The 17,064-nt window shown below is 30.1% G+C and overlaps 1 protein-coding gene across 2 annotated transcripts in view; it reads right to left on the bottom strand.

Moving 5' to 3' along the window:
• Nucleotides 1-7,290: 7,290 nt before the first annotated feature.
• LOC107439229 (actin-binding protein WASF3) overlaps nucleotides 7,291-17,064 on the bottom strand; it is a 30,648-nt gene continuing 20,874 nt past the window's right edge. For both annotated transcript variants that reach the window (XM_043050374.2, XM_043050373.2), the window contains exon 7: nucleotides 7,291-13,967. The gene's annotated coding sequence lies outside the window, so the exon portion shown is untranslated. The remainder of the gene's footprint in view (nucleotides 13,968-17,064) is intronic.

Here is a 17,064-nt window from a genome sequence, read left to right as displayed (position 1 = left end):
TCAACAATCAAGTAAAAGATCTAATTCTTCTTCAAAGGTGGGCCATGGCCTTCCCCAGAATCCAGTTCCAAGCTAGCCTCTTCTTGGATAGGCTCTTCCAGTTAATAACTTTGAGAACTCTTAAATTTATCTTTAAGCTGTCGACCCACCGCATCCTTTATCAGTTCCAGATGTTTTGCGTTGAAGATCATTTTGGTGACTCGGTCATCATTCATTCTAATCGGGCCATTTTATTATGTCTGACTCTTTGAAGAGTTTTCTGAAGACGTCTAATGGGTCCACATGCCACTGGTCAAACACGTGATGGTTGGGATAGCACAAAACCGAACGAGCCATCAAGTAAACAGGATAAATATCCAAATCAACGCTGAGTTTCATTCGAAAATTTCCCGCCACTGCTAACGCCCTGATGGTCAAGTATCCATCCCACCCCTCTCTTATTCTCCCCTCTTTTGACACGTTACGTGACCAGGAGCTACTCCATATCTCCTCCTCTTCACCGGATGGTCAAGCGCATCCAGAAATAGGAACAGAGGAGCGAAATCGGGAATCCGGAAGAGGACAGTGGCGTTGCCATGGTTACCATCGATCCCCCCGGAAAAACCCGGGACGCGGTTGTGACAGTCTACCACCACCAATCTCTATGACGTCACGAAACGTGGGGGTGGGGCTAAAGCTGCATAGTTTATGAGGTATGATAATCGCTGGATGTCAACTTGTTACACCCTTCTTTTGATTGTAAAGAACCCTATTACCACTTATGGGAAAGCAATTTAAACTATTGTGCCCTATTATATGCCAAGGTCAAGATTAGAGTTGAACCACTTCTTTTGCTATCATAAAAATCTTAAATTTAATCCAAAAAAATTATGTATAAGCAGAATTTTATTTTTTGTGATAATATTAAATTTCATTAAAAAAATTACAATTTGTTAATCAAAATTAAAATATGTTTAGGAAGGATATATGAGGTAAAGAAAACCTTTTGTCTCTCTTAAATGTATTTCATTGGTTGACCTACATTTTTGGGAGAGTTTTTACATCAGCAAAAACTCTAATGCTCATGATCTTACTGCTATCATATTTTCCAAATGTTTGGAAATTATTATTTTAAAGAATTTAATGCTTTACCTGCATACTTACCTCTTTAGTCTGACGTAACATCCGTCGAATTAAATCATCTCTGTTTTACCATTTCTGTCATTTATCCTACTAATGAAAGTATACCAATGTGACTCAGAAACACGTATGGGCTTTAATAAAAAGAATTTTCCACATTTTTAAATTTTAAACGCATTCACTTTTAATATTTTTCATTAACTAATTTAGATAAAACTTTTCAAATATATTTAATTCTAAAAAGCAAACATAACGTTAGAACTCAACTTAAAGGATCAAAGACAGACGGAAATGAACATGCATGCGAGTCAGCATTAGATTGAACAAAAATATCTAGGAAAAAGCAGACATGGTTTGACATTAAACTAACTCATGAAATAAACAATGACTGCAGAGATGTCCGAGCCAAAGGCTGAACTATATCACTTTGACTAGTATAATTTAATGAATTGCTGTATTTTTGTAATCGTGAATGGCAACCAGTTGTTTACACTATTCCTATTGGACGATTCTTATTCCAATTTCAAAAGAAGCGTATTCCTATTGGTTGATCACAGTAACTGACTACTTATTGATGAATTTTCAGTAGGCAGATGGGTGAGGTGACATAAGTTTAGACAGTTCTATGGCAGTGATGCGTATGAACAATACAGCGGTGCGAATTCAGCACAGTATACACTGATTTTACGTAATTTTTATAACCGTCATTGAACAACTGACCCAATTTTTTGGGTTTACTACCACTAATGCTCAACTCTGCAGTCTTGTAAATTTGAACTAAATCCAGAAGATAAAGGAACTCTTGGATAAAGTATTGGGGGAAATGTGCCTTCGTGGAGGACTTTCAGATGGAACTAGCCCGCATTTGCGTTACATGGTGAGAAACAACACGAAAACCTCTAACAATTTGCCTGACTACAAGGGTACTCTTACCCATGATCCGTCTACCACTGAAGATATTTTACTTCAGCACTGTGGTCGGTACGGGGCAGGTGTGGAACGCGTATCGCTGGGACCTCATTGGCAGGCGAACGCTCTATCCCGTGAGCCACTACGGCTCAATATACACTGCTTTTCATAAATTAAAGAAAAATCACAACAATAACCATAACTTAAGAATTTGTGCATAAAATTTAATGAAACTGACACACACTATAGTGCACATAATAATGTATGAAACACCGTAAAAAAGTATTAACCAGAAAATTATGGCGTTATAGAAATTATCATAGGTATGAAATGAATAAAACAGATGCGTCGGTTTGGAATAGAAAAAGTACTCTCAGTTTAGAGTGTGATTCCCTCAAGCACCCATGCAGCATATACAATGATATGTGATGCTTTCAATCTCTCAGTTCAATAGAAACTACCAGCCATTGTTCTTGCAAAACAGTTCCAAGCGTAGCAAGGGACAGAGGAGAAGGAGTGAAAATAGCTAGCGTCTTCCTAAAGCATCCCAAACATGCTCGATAGGATTCTAGTCCGGTTATCGAGCTGGCCACTCCCTGCGCTAAATTGTTTACTGTTAAAGATAATCACGCCGTTGTGTTATCGTCCTGTAGCACCAAAACATCACAAATTGAACCAGCATAAGGATGCACATCAACCATATCATTTATATATACGTGAAGATTCGTGTTCCACGTGGAAAAACATGCCACCGCACACACAGACTCCTTGGTATGCATCACTTTCACAGATGTTCCTCGCTCTTTCCACCTACCATCACTTTGGAGGCTCATTTGTGAAGAAAGCAGCCCTCCATGGGTATCATTATTTAAAATTAAATTACTACAAATTACCTTAAATTTGAAAAAGAAAAAAAGATTATTGTGCATGACGTTGTGAAGGACAACTCTGCCACCTACAACGATATACCGCGAAATGATTATATTTTCAATGTAAACGAAGTTTAAGTTAGAAGAAAACATCACTAAATCGGCGTTTTTGATTTTATCAACACACTTTTCGTTTCAAATAAGTAGGTATAGAATAGATATGGTTTAATGGTTTGTACAGCGAGAGCAATTGTGTGGTTTACGATAAGACATAAACCACACAATTACCCACATTATTTCTCTTTATTATTTATCAAGATACAATTTTTAACAAATTGAATGAAAGAGGTGTTTACAAACTCTTTCAAAGAGAACAGTCATATACTTCTTCGAATAATTTCTAGACTCATTTTTAGGAGGTTTAGGAATAAAATAGCTTCATACATTGCTTGAACTTAAAGTTAGTTTGAAAAATCTTCGTAAAACAGCTAATCAAGACTCTGAGCAGAATTGTACTGATTTCTTTCCTGACAGCTTTTTAAATACAAAGCATATTTTATTAATTTATTTGTTTTGCAACTTAAAATTTAAAAAAAAAAGGCTATGACTAATATTTGAGATCGCAACGCTCGAATACGGCATGTGGGGAGAAGACCGGTTCCATGTCTTGACCCCCCCCTTCCTTCTCCTCCTCTTCTTAGTTGTATTACGATAATTTCCCCTTTCGTAATATTTTTTGTACTTAATTGTGAAAAATATTCGTTGAAATGTTCACGACGCTTTCTTTTGGAGCTATGTTTAATGTAGTTTTCAGTTCCATATAGTTTCCCAACTTAAAAGTCTTTAATCTATATGAAAATCAAGAGAGAAACTAACGTACTTCCTTCTCCACCAGATAACGATGAAAGCATGTGAAGTGTTGCCAAAGGTTCTGCTCTACGCCACCTGTAGCCCATTTCGATGGCTAATTAGAAAAGTTTAAATTTTAATAATTTTCAAAATAAATTAAATAAAACTGAAATGAAAACGAAATCAGTAAGGGTGCCTAGTTTCGGGAATCCATTCAGCGGAGGACTGATTAATTTTAGAATTAAAAGCCTCGTAAACAAAGGGTAATACAGAAATGAAATAAGCGGTATGTCTATTGTGAAATTTAATCGGTAAAGTTTACAATGTAAAATTAGTCAGTTCAAGTTGACAATGTTCTTGAAAATACAATGAAACCTCCAGGAAAGACCACCTCTGTATAGCGACCTCCTCTATTTATAACCATTTTTAGGGGGAATTTTTCCGTAGAAGAAAACCTTGAGGAGAGACTATTAGACTCTAATACCAGACAAATGTAGAAATGGTCAAAGAGGGAAACACACAAAAATATCAAAACAAAAAATACAGTCAAACCCCGCTATAGTGAACATTCAAGGGACCGAAATTTCGGTTCACTATAACCGGGAGTTCACTATCCGTTACGCAGGCAATTTCACTAATGGTTCCCTAACTCCTCCCTTTTATTACATTATATTCATATAAATGACTGAAAAATATTATGTAGTAGCAAAAAATGTGTTATTTTTCATCACTCTTCGTCTTGCGTACAAATAAAAATTAGTAATCTTTAGCTGATGAGCAATCCTCAACATCAGATATGGAAACACTTCCCGACTCTCAGATAATTTTTCCTGAATTTCTGTTATTCCGCTTTTTAAACCTGTCTAACCTGCCATTCGAGCACATAAAAGTAGTTTCTATAGATGGTTTTAAAAATCGGTATATGTATTTATTTTGAAGTAGAAATTTCAAAATTATTACAAAGAAAAGGGGGGGGGAATCAGTCGAAGACAGAAAAATGTTCATTATATCCAACTTCCTCACTTTTTTGGTTCACTATATCCACTAAAAATAACAATATACGTGTATAGCAAGTCACGGGACCGAGCATTTCGTTCACTATATCCACTATAAGCCGTGTTCACTATAGCGGGGTTTGACTGTATTATCAAAACTAATCAGCAAATTATAATGTATTCAGAATATTTGTGTGAGGCTTTTATTTTGAGAGCTCTATTTGAATATCTTCATGTTTCAGTCAGAGTGCCATCAATGATTTATTTTTTGAGAAAAACAAAATTATTTTAGAAAAAGCTCTCAAACAAACAATCTTTAACGCTAACTAATTTTTATAATAGAAAATCAAATGCAAACTTAAACCCAAAAATAATATTATTTATTTATTTGAAATAATTTGACTGTCTGCAGAATCATTTATTTCGCATTGGACTAGCCGATTCACCTTTGTGTGTTATATATGAGATAGTGGACGGCAGAACATTTGGACGAGTGTGAAGCACTGACAAATTTTTCTTGTATATTTCAACGCTATTGGCAAGCAAGAAGTTTAATAGCCTAACGGCTAATGTAACTGGCATTTGACAAATAAATAAATTTGAAATAATTCTATTACATCTTTCGTAATTGTTAAATTTGCTTTCACACATAATTATATCAGTAAAGATCATTTTTATGGAGGCTAAAGTGAATTCATTGTTCCTGTTTTCATTATACCAACACAAGTGACATTCCGCACCAAGAAAATAGCACTGACTAAAATTCAAATCGCTTGTTAAAAATAATGTACCTTCGATAACATTTTGATGGGGGTAACCCCTAAGAACAACCCACCTCCATTAACACTAGAAAGATTGAAACTTAGTAAATACCTATATTGCCAAAAAAGCAGTCAAAATAACTGGGTTGTAAAAGAATAACTTAACAAGTTATCAGTATACATTAACAATCAAAAAAAAAATTATATGTTGTAGAAAAAGTTGCAAAATTTTGTCCCTATTATACATCTTTGTTTTTCTAATTGAAATTCAAAAGCAGTCAAAATGACTTCCTTGGGCAATCTAGTGTTAACGACCATTTTACTGTGCAACATAGAATGATAACTCCCGGGAAGTAATACAAATGCCGTAGGACTGTAATCAAACTTGTGATACTCCAGTAACTTTATTTCCAGTATTTCAATTAAAAAATTTTTAAAAAAAATCTTATTTTAAAATAGGATTTTTAATATTTTATTGCTCTAAAGACAACAAGAATACTGTTGGGGAGGGGGGAGAACCATTGGAAGTCTTCCTTTTCAAGCAAGCAAAAAATTCTTTAAATAAAAGAACACTATTTTTGATTAACGACATAATTGTTAATGAATCATGTTTAATACTTTAAAGAAAAATGGTAGTTATTTATGGTTATAATTTAAACTGACACGATAATTAAAATAGTTTGAAATCTAATCATTTGTGTTTAATAATTTAAATCGAGGCTATCATGAGAAGACTTTTTTAATTTATTTACAATGTATTTTAATTATCGATATTTGCTAATTTTGCTCAGTGAACATTCGTAAGCTTGACTACAATTATATAATTTTCTGTAATTCAATTAATTTTTTCCTTCTTTTAAATTTAGCTAAATTTGTTATCAATGTTCACTCTCACTGTGCAAATTTATGATCACACATTTGTACAACGCAAAATCTGACAAAAACGTTGAGGAAACAATTAAAGAGGTATTTTGTCAATTAAATAGTCAGTGTTTTGAGGGTTAAAACTTCGAATCCTTAGGGAAGAAGTTATCTTTCATCGAATGCTTCCATGTCCGGTTTCGAAGCTTGAAATACTGTCAAATCATCAACACATATTAATTACCATATTTAAGGTTGACCCTTGAATCATTAAGATTGCATCTTAGTAGATGGAAATCCGATAATTTGATCACAAGTTATAAATGATGTTAATTATTTTGGGCAGTGTTCATCGGTTGTATCACTGATTTAAATTCTTTTTTTAATTTTTAAAATATTAACTTTCAAATTTAGACAAACTTACTTATTTGGAGGTTTTTTCCAATTATAGCCTTCTTGGAGATTCAGGGTAATATTATGAAAAATGACATTCATTTTAAGTTTGATAAAAGTATTCAAATATAATATATATAAGACGGCCGGAATAGCCTGGTTGGTAGGGCGCTGGACTCACAGTCGTGAGAACGGTAGTTCAAATCCAGCGGCTGAAGAATCGCCGTGTAAGTAAATCGTGAGTGGTGAGCGTTAAATCTGTATGGTCACAAAGTCCTCCATGTTCCCATAAAAAATTATGCATCCAGAGATATTGGATATTGATCGCTCTCCGGTTCAGGGGAAAATAACGATCTGTGGATGAATGAATGGGTTCGCCCTATAAACGGGTGTGATGCATGGGTATGAGAGAAGTCAAATTCTTGGCTATAGATGGCGCCAGTGGAAAACAAGAGCAATCGTACCCCTCACCTTCATGACCTGCGACAACAAAGTCACTATATGATTAAAAAACAAAAGAAAAAAACAGCACACTTTCTTCATACAAATATTTATTTGAAAGAGCAGCAGCAAATAGTACAAATTACATAACTGCTCTGGAAAAGATGTACAGTAAAAAACTTAAATTTCATTTATCTAAAGTGAAAAAATATTTCTTCAAAATGAAGAAAATGTTAAAAAGCATAACGACATCACAAGATTTGCATTTACTAAATGCTTTCATTAGAAGACATAATTACAAAAGCTTTCAAAATGTTTCACAATTTTGCTTCTTAAACAGTATAAAACCATCTAAAAAGTAACGCTTCAGAATGGTAACAAACCAACATTACTTCACGCCTTTAAAAAATACTTAATTATTCAAGAAAATACAAAAGTGACTTTTCAAGAGATTTATGATTTATTTATAATAAATATCAGTATCACTGAACACTACCAAAAGTAATAGAGTTATCACTGGCCATTAATTGTTACTATTAAGAAAAATTATAATTATAAATAATTTCTATGAATTAATTTTCATTAATAAATAATTTACACAGTTCAAATGAAAATTTTAATTAAAAAATACTACAACTGATTGGTTTTTTTTTTTCCTTAAACCTATCTCACTAAATTAAACGAGTGGTAAAAAAAACTTGAATTTTTTTTAAGAGACAGAAATTAACCATTTACAGTACATTGGATGAAAACAGAAGAAAAAACAGTACTTTAATTAATTAACATGAATTATATTTAATTCACAAATAATTTATATAGTAGTAAAATTTTAATTTTTAAAAAATACAAAATCTTTCTTTTAAGTCTTTTTCGTTTAATTATGTAAAAATATTATTTTTTTTTTTAATAAACAGAAATTGACTATCTGAAGAAGACAGTAGAATCTTCAAATTGTTAATAATAGCTAAAAGGAATTGATTTCAAATTATAAATCATTTTCTCATACAAACAAAAATTTCAATTGAAGAAAACCTAAAATTTTCACACTACTCAATTAATCATCCAAAAAATATACATGAATACATTTAAATTTTACAATAATTTTCATAATTCACATGAAAAATTAAGTTTAAAAAAAATAAGTTTTCGTTGTTAAGAAGTATAACTCACAGTGAATTAGAAAAGGGGTAAGAAAAACTTGAGAAGTTTTTTTATTCATATAAATTAATCCTTAAACAAATGAACTTTATGTGCAATTGCACACTTAAGATTAGTTACCAATTCTTATTTATTTGACATTACAAAAAAACAGTTAACTGTGCAGAAAGTAACAAAATTCAACCTCAAAGATGCCAATTGAAATTAAAACAAAAAAATATTCAAACATATAAATATAAAACTCAAAATATTTTATTTCATTTTAAATATAAAAGTTATGTCCTGAAAAAAATTTAAAAAGATTGCTTAGATTAAATTTGGTTAGCATACTCCTTTCTTAATCTTACATAAACTTTACTACAATAGTAATTTCTTTTCTTTCCTTATTCTTACTTTCTATCACTATGATGTTATATAATTGTAGTTATTTGCATTAAAGACATCATGAAATGACTACAAAGAGCTAACTAGTCCTGTCATTACTTACAATATGATATTCATAAATGCAATAGGAATCTCAAAATAATATGTACATAGATTATCCAACAGGAAGATAATATGCACACATAAGTCAACTAAATTTAAATTCAAAGAATATTTCTCATTTAAGTCACAATAATTACACCACAATATAAATTTTTCTAACTTGATTCATAGATATTTTCTAATAGGAACGCCAAGCCACGCATATTTAAAAAGAAAACAAAATATAAATTGACAATTGAAAAATATAAGCTTAAATGCAGTTCTTTGAAATAAAACAAATCAAGAAATTCTTGTTAGTTCAAATTTTCTAGAGTTCTCTAATTTAGATTAAGTCAAAAACATGAAATTATCTAAAAATAATAAACATCCTCCTGTAAAAAGAAAAATATATAGTAAAAAATAAAGAAACTGAAGGAATGCAACAATGATTTAGCAAGTAAAATTACTAAGATAAGGCTAATAAAAAAAATTACTATTAAACTTAAAACATTCAAAAAAAATTTAGATTTATAGAAAATCAAGATTGATTTAGAATACAGACATAGAAAATCAAGATTTAGATTTATCGAAAATCAAATGCAATCAATTTAAACTGAACCTGTTTGAGACTGGAACATTTCTTATGAAAATATAAATGTCTAAAAAGAATGCAATTGCAAAATTAATTAACTACAAAGAGCTATAAAAACTTCTGTCAAAAATATTAAAATCTTATAAAAATGAAAATTTATTTGGAATAATTTGTTGGACCTTGTATACATGTAAAATCCTATTGTCCAGCTAATCTGATACGTTTATTTTTTTAAAGCATGGCTTTATGCTACTCTATATGTAAAATAACCAAACTGTTTGAGTCACTTAATTATTAATTAGTCCCGAATTAATGTCAGGAGAAGTAAAGTCGATGTGTCAAAAGAGGGACAGTTGAAGAAGTGAAATTGAGGAAACATAGAAATTCAAATTATTGGTGCTATTATGCACAAAATTTTTGTAATTGAAAGTTTGTTTCCTTTGTAAAAAATTTACGTATTGCTAAATATAGTGAGCTCTCTGTAGGTGCTCTTTACAGTGAGTTCTGACAATTTAATTTTTGTGTTAAAATTTTTTAAATGAACTTAACTTATTTTGTTCACTTTCACAGGTTCTTTTTTTTTTCAATTCATAATTTATTCATGAAATTTAGCAAACATGCATTTAAAATCTTAACTTTGCTCTTCCTTAAAAAAAAAAATCACAGAAAATTTAAAATCATATAAAATTGTGTACTTTTTACTCAATGTTTCGATGCTTGTGATTAACTAATTGGCAAATTCACATATGATTTTCTATTCTAATCTTACATATAAACAAGGCTTTCTTGATTCCAAACATTATTAACAATTTATAATGAAAAGTTAAATAATTGAAGACATAATGAAAACTATTTCATTCATAACAAAAATTGTGGCATTTGCAATTATTAACACCATAATTTTCCTAGTGACAGCATATTTTTCAGACTAGATAAATATAAGGACAACAAATAAAAAGAAAATATACAACACATAACTTGAAAATAAATTGCAACTTAACTGTACAGCAAATAATCTAAGCATTATAATTTTAAGCGGAATAAATTCACAATAAATAAATCTACTTAACCTAATTGAAATATACATACACCAGATTTTATATCCGTATTTGTGACAATGTCAATAACTATAAAACTGAAACAAAGTTATCAACAACAGAATATATATATATATGTACGTAAATATTTCTTAAATAAAAATTCCTATACAATTTAAAAACAAATAATATATATATTAAAATAAAACTTTTATTTGTCTTTGGGAAAAGCAATGAATGATAATGTTCGAATGATGCGACAAATTTTCAAAAAAAAAAAATGCAAAAACAAATAATAATAATACACAAATTTTATATTTAATAAAGTAATGACACATATTATTTAAATTTCTATGCAGTATCTCTTTGAAAGAATAAGAACAGTGTGATAAGTTATCAAAAAATTATTATTACAATAAGTATCAATATCAAAATATTTTATCATCAATGCTATTAATTAGACATAAATGTAAAAATTAGTTATCTGTGATGCCTCACTTATAAATATTTCTATTCATTTTTAATAAGATGAAATTAGATTTTTAAAAAAAATATTTAGAAACATATTTCAATAGGTAAGAGTAAAAACTCATAGCAATAAAAACAAATATAAAAAGAGAAAAAAATTGCTTATTGAGACCTAATTTTTTTTTTCCATCATTGAATGTAATAAAAATAAATCTAAGTAAATGTACTTTAAATTCTAAAATGAAATACTGCATTGCATTCAACATAAGCAAACAAACATAATCTTATTTTTTAAACAGTCATATATAAAAATTAATTCACAATTTAAATAGCAGATTTCAGAAATATTGCAAATTTAATAAGTTAAAACCATATTTTAATCTTTACAAAATCATCCAAAGTAGATTAAAACGGTGAAAACAAATGTGACTAAATTTGAAATTTGAAGCATTAAATAAAACTTCTTGAATAAACATAGTACATAGTAATTAAAAACATGAAATACATCATTGTGCTAATTAAATAACTTTATGAGCTACAAGACTTTAATTGCAAAATAATTTTAATCCAATTATTTATGCATCTAAATGTATTAAATTATAAAATACTATGTGAAACCCCAGCAGACAATATCAAACCTAATTAAAAATTGAAGAAACTGGAATAATTTATAACTTCAGAAAGTTAACTAAAAAAACGTTTATCTGTAGAACATATTTTAATACTCATTTATATAATATAGATAATAAAAAATAATATCAGTTCCAAAAAGTAAAATAAAATTATGTTTCAAGGAACTTAAAACTTGATCGTAATATTTTCAACAAAACGATAAAAATTCTAGAACATAAGATTGATGTAACAAAAATTATTTTGGCATGCATTGTTAAGGACAAAAAGGGCTATTTTTTGTGAATTAAAATTACTGTTTACCATGTGTAAATAAAGAATCTGAAATCACCGGATATAGTACAAGAACAGAATAACATCAAGAAATTTTCTTAAAAAAATACAAGCAATAAAAAAGACAAGAAAAACAAAGAGAAAAATAACCGAGTTTCGCAATACAAACAAAAGAGCAATATAATTTAAAATTATAAAGATTACGAAAATAAAATTCTATAAAAATACAGATTATTTCAAAGAAAACTGCTTTTTCTCTCCTGTTTTTACTTCAACAAAAAAAAATTGAGAGAAAAGGAAAAACAAAACATACATTGATTGGAGATTTTTTTAGAGAACATGATTGTGACTCCAACTGAAATGAAAAGTAAAATAAAATGAACAAAATAACTTCGAACTTTAAAATAACACTTTTGCAATAAATTTGAAACGACTGAATTGAAAACTATTTTAACTTTTATCTTGATTGAAACTAAAATATAAAACCAATTTGTTTTAAAAAAAAATTTCTATTTGTCACAAAATAAGTTTTTAAGTGAGAAGAAAAAAATAATCAAAACTACATAGTTGAAAATTAACTGATAGTTCATTACAAGTAGAAATAATTCAAGACCATTAAACTTATTCTCAATTAATTCAGTAAAAGAAATTTGTGCAATTTGAATCAATTTGATAAAATAATATGATCGCAAATAATTTTTCATGCACCAAAAAAAATAAGATTAAAAATTATTACTCTAACAATATTTTCTTTTAATATCACATTAAAAAAATATTCAAGCCAATAAAAAATAATCATTTTTTTTAAAACTTATAATACATTTATTAAAACAAAAAGGTCATTTACTAATTAAAAATATTTTTATATTAACTCATTGCAGTTCTACTTTTAGCCAACACAACAAAAAACATATTGATGTTACAATATTGAACAAAACTGTTCATTTAAGACTTTAAAAATATGCATAGTTCAAAACAATATTTTACAAGTTATGTTTAAATTTAGTTATAATTTTCCTTTTAAAAAAGAATTTTTATATCCCTTTATTACATCATATATGACCATCGAATAAAAATTTATTTTGACCATAACTATGTAAAAACTACTTCATAGGAATGCAAAATGGGTTATATCTCAAAATAACTTGCATTAGTAGCTAAATGCACAACAAATGAAATGCAAATGCTGAAGTAGATAGAGATTTCAAATTAATTTTGATTTATATTTATAATAAAGAAAATCGTGAATTTAAAGCACTGCCTAAAAATATTAGTAAATATAAATCTAGAGCAGCTATATATCATTTTCCTTATGCCTATTTACGTCAATAAAATCCTTAAAAAAAATATTAATAAAAGTTATGCAAGGTAAATGAAATACTTAATTATTATGTATTTAACTTCCTAAAAAAATTGCAGTTCTGCCTTAGTGAAAGTTAAAATCTTTAAATTAATTTACAAGCAGAAATTTTGAAATCAAGTAAACTCTGCTGCACTTCAATTTTTCTTATAAATGGAAGAACTTTATGAAAATATGAAGAACATATTTATTGAAACATAACATTGTTTTAAGTTTCAGTAAGTTTTTTTTAACAAAATAATGAAACTGTATCAACAGCAGCATTTGCCGTTAACTTCAAAATACTTTCTACAGTTATTCTCTAAATATTTCAGCATGATTCACTAAATTTCAAAACCGTAAAAAATTATGTTACTAATTAGTAGGCAAAAGTACTTAAAAGATACATTTCAAAAGATTCCGCACAAGGGTGATACTTTGAAACAAGTATAGTTTACCAAAATTAATGCTAATATCACAAATATTGTATTTTATAGACAAAAATGTTACAAAAACTTCTGCCAAGTTTTCAAATGGATCAATATAAGTTTTGCAACAATAAATTGCTTCATGCTTCAGTAAATACTAAGAAATGAATTTACATTTCCAAAAAAATAGAGTTATTAAAGTTTCAGTAAAATATGTCAAAAAGAGATACCATAGATAGAAATGTTTCCTTTTTATATAAGTTTAATAAGCAGTTAGAGTATAAAAATGTCAGCTACAGATATTAAATACTATTTAATTTGGACCATATATAATTATGGAAAAAGTATACAAAATGATGTGCACTTGCATATCTTGATCTCTGAAAGGGAAAAATCGAAACAATTTATTAAAACTCAAGACAAACTAACACATTGATAAAATGCTTATACACAAAATTCAGAATTTATTACTAAAATTAAAATTTAGGAAAAAAAATTGTTATATATATATATATATATATCTATAGCCGAGTGGAAGGATTAAAACAGGTTTAGGCAGGGAAAGAAGGTACAAAATTTATTTATTAATTATTAGACAGAGAGCAGCTATAAAAGGGCTTTGAAAAGTTATGCTCTTCGATTATATGTTAGGGAAAATCTTACAAAGTAAATCCGTAAAATGTTTCTTTTTAGGGAATAAGGGAAACCTTAGTAATTGTAATTGGTTTATTAAATAGGTCGCGCGATTCACACAAAGAGCAAAAGGAGGAAATATCTTGTTTTTACTTAATGCATACTTCAGCCAAAAATAGATTTAAGGACAAGATATGAATTTAAAAGTGTGAGAAAATGTTTCGATTTGAATAATAAAAGGAAAGAAAAGGATTTACAGAAAAGAAATAGCATAAAAAGATTAATTGAAGCTTTTTATGTTACATACAGTGGTGGCGAAAAGTGTGGACACTTTTTGAAAGTTTCATGTTTTTCAATTTTGTGTGCTTGTAGAATATATTAATTTTCACTTAAATACAAACGTTTATATATCAAATTGAAGGTAATGTAATGTAGAATTTTAATAAATACAGTATATCAATATCTACATTACAAAAAAAGTTATGCAACTATTAGTACGATCTATCTTAGATTTGCATTTTTTTAAAGTGATACTTACACAATCAATACTTAGTAGGATAACCCTTAATTTTTAAGACAGCTTCACAGCGTCTTTTCATCGAGTGAACGAGTGTTTGGAGTTCATCTTTCGTAATCACATGGTGCCAAGAATCAATTATAGCTTTACTTAGTTGTCTTTTATTGGATGGACTTTTTCTTCGTACGGGAATTTTCAAACGCCACCACAAATTTTCAATTGGATTGAGATCAGGGCTGTTTCCTGGCCATGGTAATACATCTATGCCTTTATTTTGAAACCATGCTTTGCATACTTTCGCTGTGTGGCATGGAGCTGAATCCTGCTGAAAAATAAATGGTGTGTTGTTGGAGAAGAGATCCCTGATGGAAGGTATCAATTTTCGATGTATCAGGGCAGTTTCGATGTATTTTTTGGCATTTAGGATGCCATCAATCACTTGAATTCGGCCCACACCATCTGCAGATATACATGCCCAAATCATGACATTTGTTGGATTTTTAGTAGTTGCTTCAATGCAATCAATAAAAACAAGAAGGAAAACTTTTTTTGCGTTTTGTGAAGTGTTTCCTGAAACTTACCAAAAGTCCAAACGGGGCTGGTATATTATCTTTTAAACATGTGTTATTATGAGGGGGGGGGTTTGCCATTTTCGGTCAAGCATTGCAAAATTCCGCCGCACTGTACGATTTCAAATTCCCGGAAATCCTAAATAAAGAGAAAAGAAGACCTGCCAGTAACGAGTCAATGTTTGTCACGAGCACCTTTTCAGAAGAACTAAACAATGTGACAGATGATATGTTCCAGCCGCTATGGGAAGGGGGTAAGGGGTGACCTTCAAAAGAGAACATTGTTTCGGGTATGCCACTTGATCTTGGCAGGTCCCTTACTGAATCGCTATTGGTCAAACAATAAAATGGGGAGGGAGATAGTAAAACTGAAACATCTAAGTGTTTAAAAGACGAAAAAAAAATCATTTTTTAGCTTAATTTCTTTTTCGTTTATTGTAATCAATCGGTTATTGTTATCAAATCAGGTTCGTCCCGATGTGATCACATTAAGCGGCGTCTACTGTATATCTATGCCTTTATTTTGAACGCATGCTTTGCACACTTTTGCTGTGTGGCATGGAGCTGAATCCTGCAGAAAAATAAATGGTTCGTTGTTGAGGAAGAGATCCCTGATGGAAGGTATCAAATTTGGTTTCAGGACAGTTTCGATGTATTTTTTGGCATTCCGGATGCCAAATCAGGCCGAAAAAAATGCACAAGTGCTACTACCGATAGAAAAATTAAATGGCTATGCCTTCAAGATAGAAAAATGTCATCAGATGCCATTAGATGTTGTCGGGAGGTGTGGTTGAAGGAAGGGCCATGAGGTGTAGATCATCCGCCAACTGCTTGTGCTAGATGTTGTATATCCCCATTCAAATGAAAAACACAGATTTTTGTAGACGAAGGTATTCATTCAGCATTTTTATTTCATTTCGGTTTTAAAACATGTTCATTTCAGTATGCGGCTCATCAATTCACAAGAGCCTACATCCACCACGTGGATGCTGGATTCTCCCTGTGTGCTCCAGGGAGTAGATAGTAATTTAATTTAAGTCATTGAAATAATAATTGTTTTTTTCGCTAAATTTACATGATGCATCAAATAATTAGGAGATAAGGAAAAACTTATTATGGTAAAAATCAACGATTAAACTCTAGAGCACACAGGGGGATAAAAAACAAAAATTATCCTGCTGCTTAAGAAAGCAACCAACTGCTCGAGATCCACGGGGAATACTGGTCTATCTCCAAAAGATAGCGTCCCCTCCTTAGCGGTTGCAAGAGTCTCTAAAGACGAGCTATGAGTCGAGCCCTAGAGATCCTGCAAAGGCAATGAAGAGGGCGCTCCTGTTGGAGACAGTCCAGTATGAAAAGTAAATATTGTGGTGATCCCATGATCACACCACAGATGTGAAATGAATGCAGCTGGTATTGCAGTAAGTTCAAGAACAATAAGAAGCTTATCAGGATTTGGACTACAAGCTAGAATTCCAAGGAAAAAATCATATTTAAATCAAAAACAACGCGAAAAACGAGTTAAGTCGGCAAAAGAGCACATTAAATGGTCAGAAAATCAATGGAAGCAAGTAATCTGGAGTGATGAGAGTAAAATATCGCTCTTTGGAAGTGATGGTAGAAAATACGTGAGGCGTAGAGTAGGTGAAGCGCTTCATCCTGATTGCATTGAAGCAACTACTAAAAATCCAACAAATGTCATGATTTGGGCATGTATATCTGCAGATGGTGTGGGCCGAATTCAAGTGATTGATGGCA

This window comes from Parasteatoda tepidariorum, chromosome 2, assembly GCF_043381705.1.
Source record: "Parasteatoda tepidariorum isolate YZ-2023 chromosome 2, CAS_Ptep_4.0, whole genome shotgun sequence".
Taxonomy (NCBI): domain Eukaryota; kingdom Metazoa; phylum Arthropoda; class Arachnida; order Araneae; family Theridiidae; genus Parasteatoda; species Parasteatoda tepidariorum.
The sequence above is the reverse complement of the archived record's forward strand: the minus strand, read 5'-3'. Positions and strand labels throughout refer to the sequence as shown.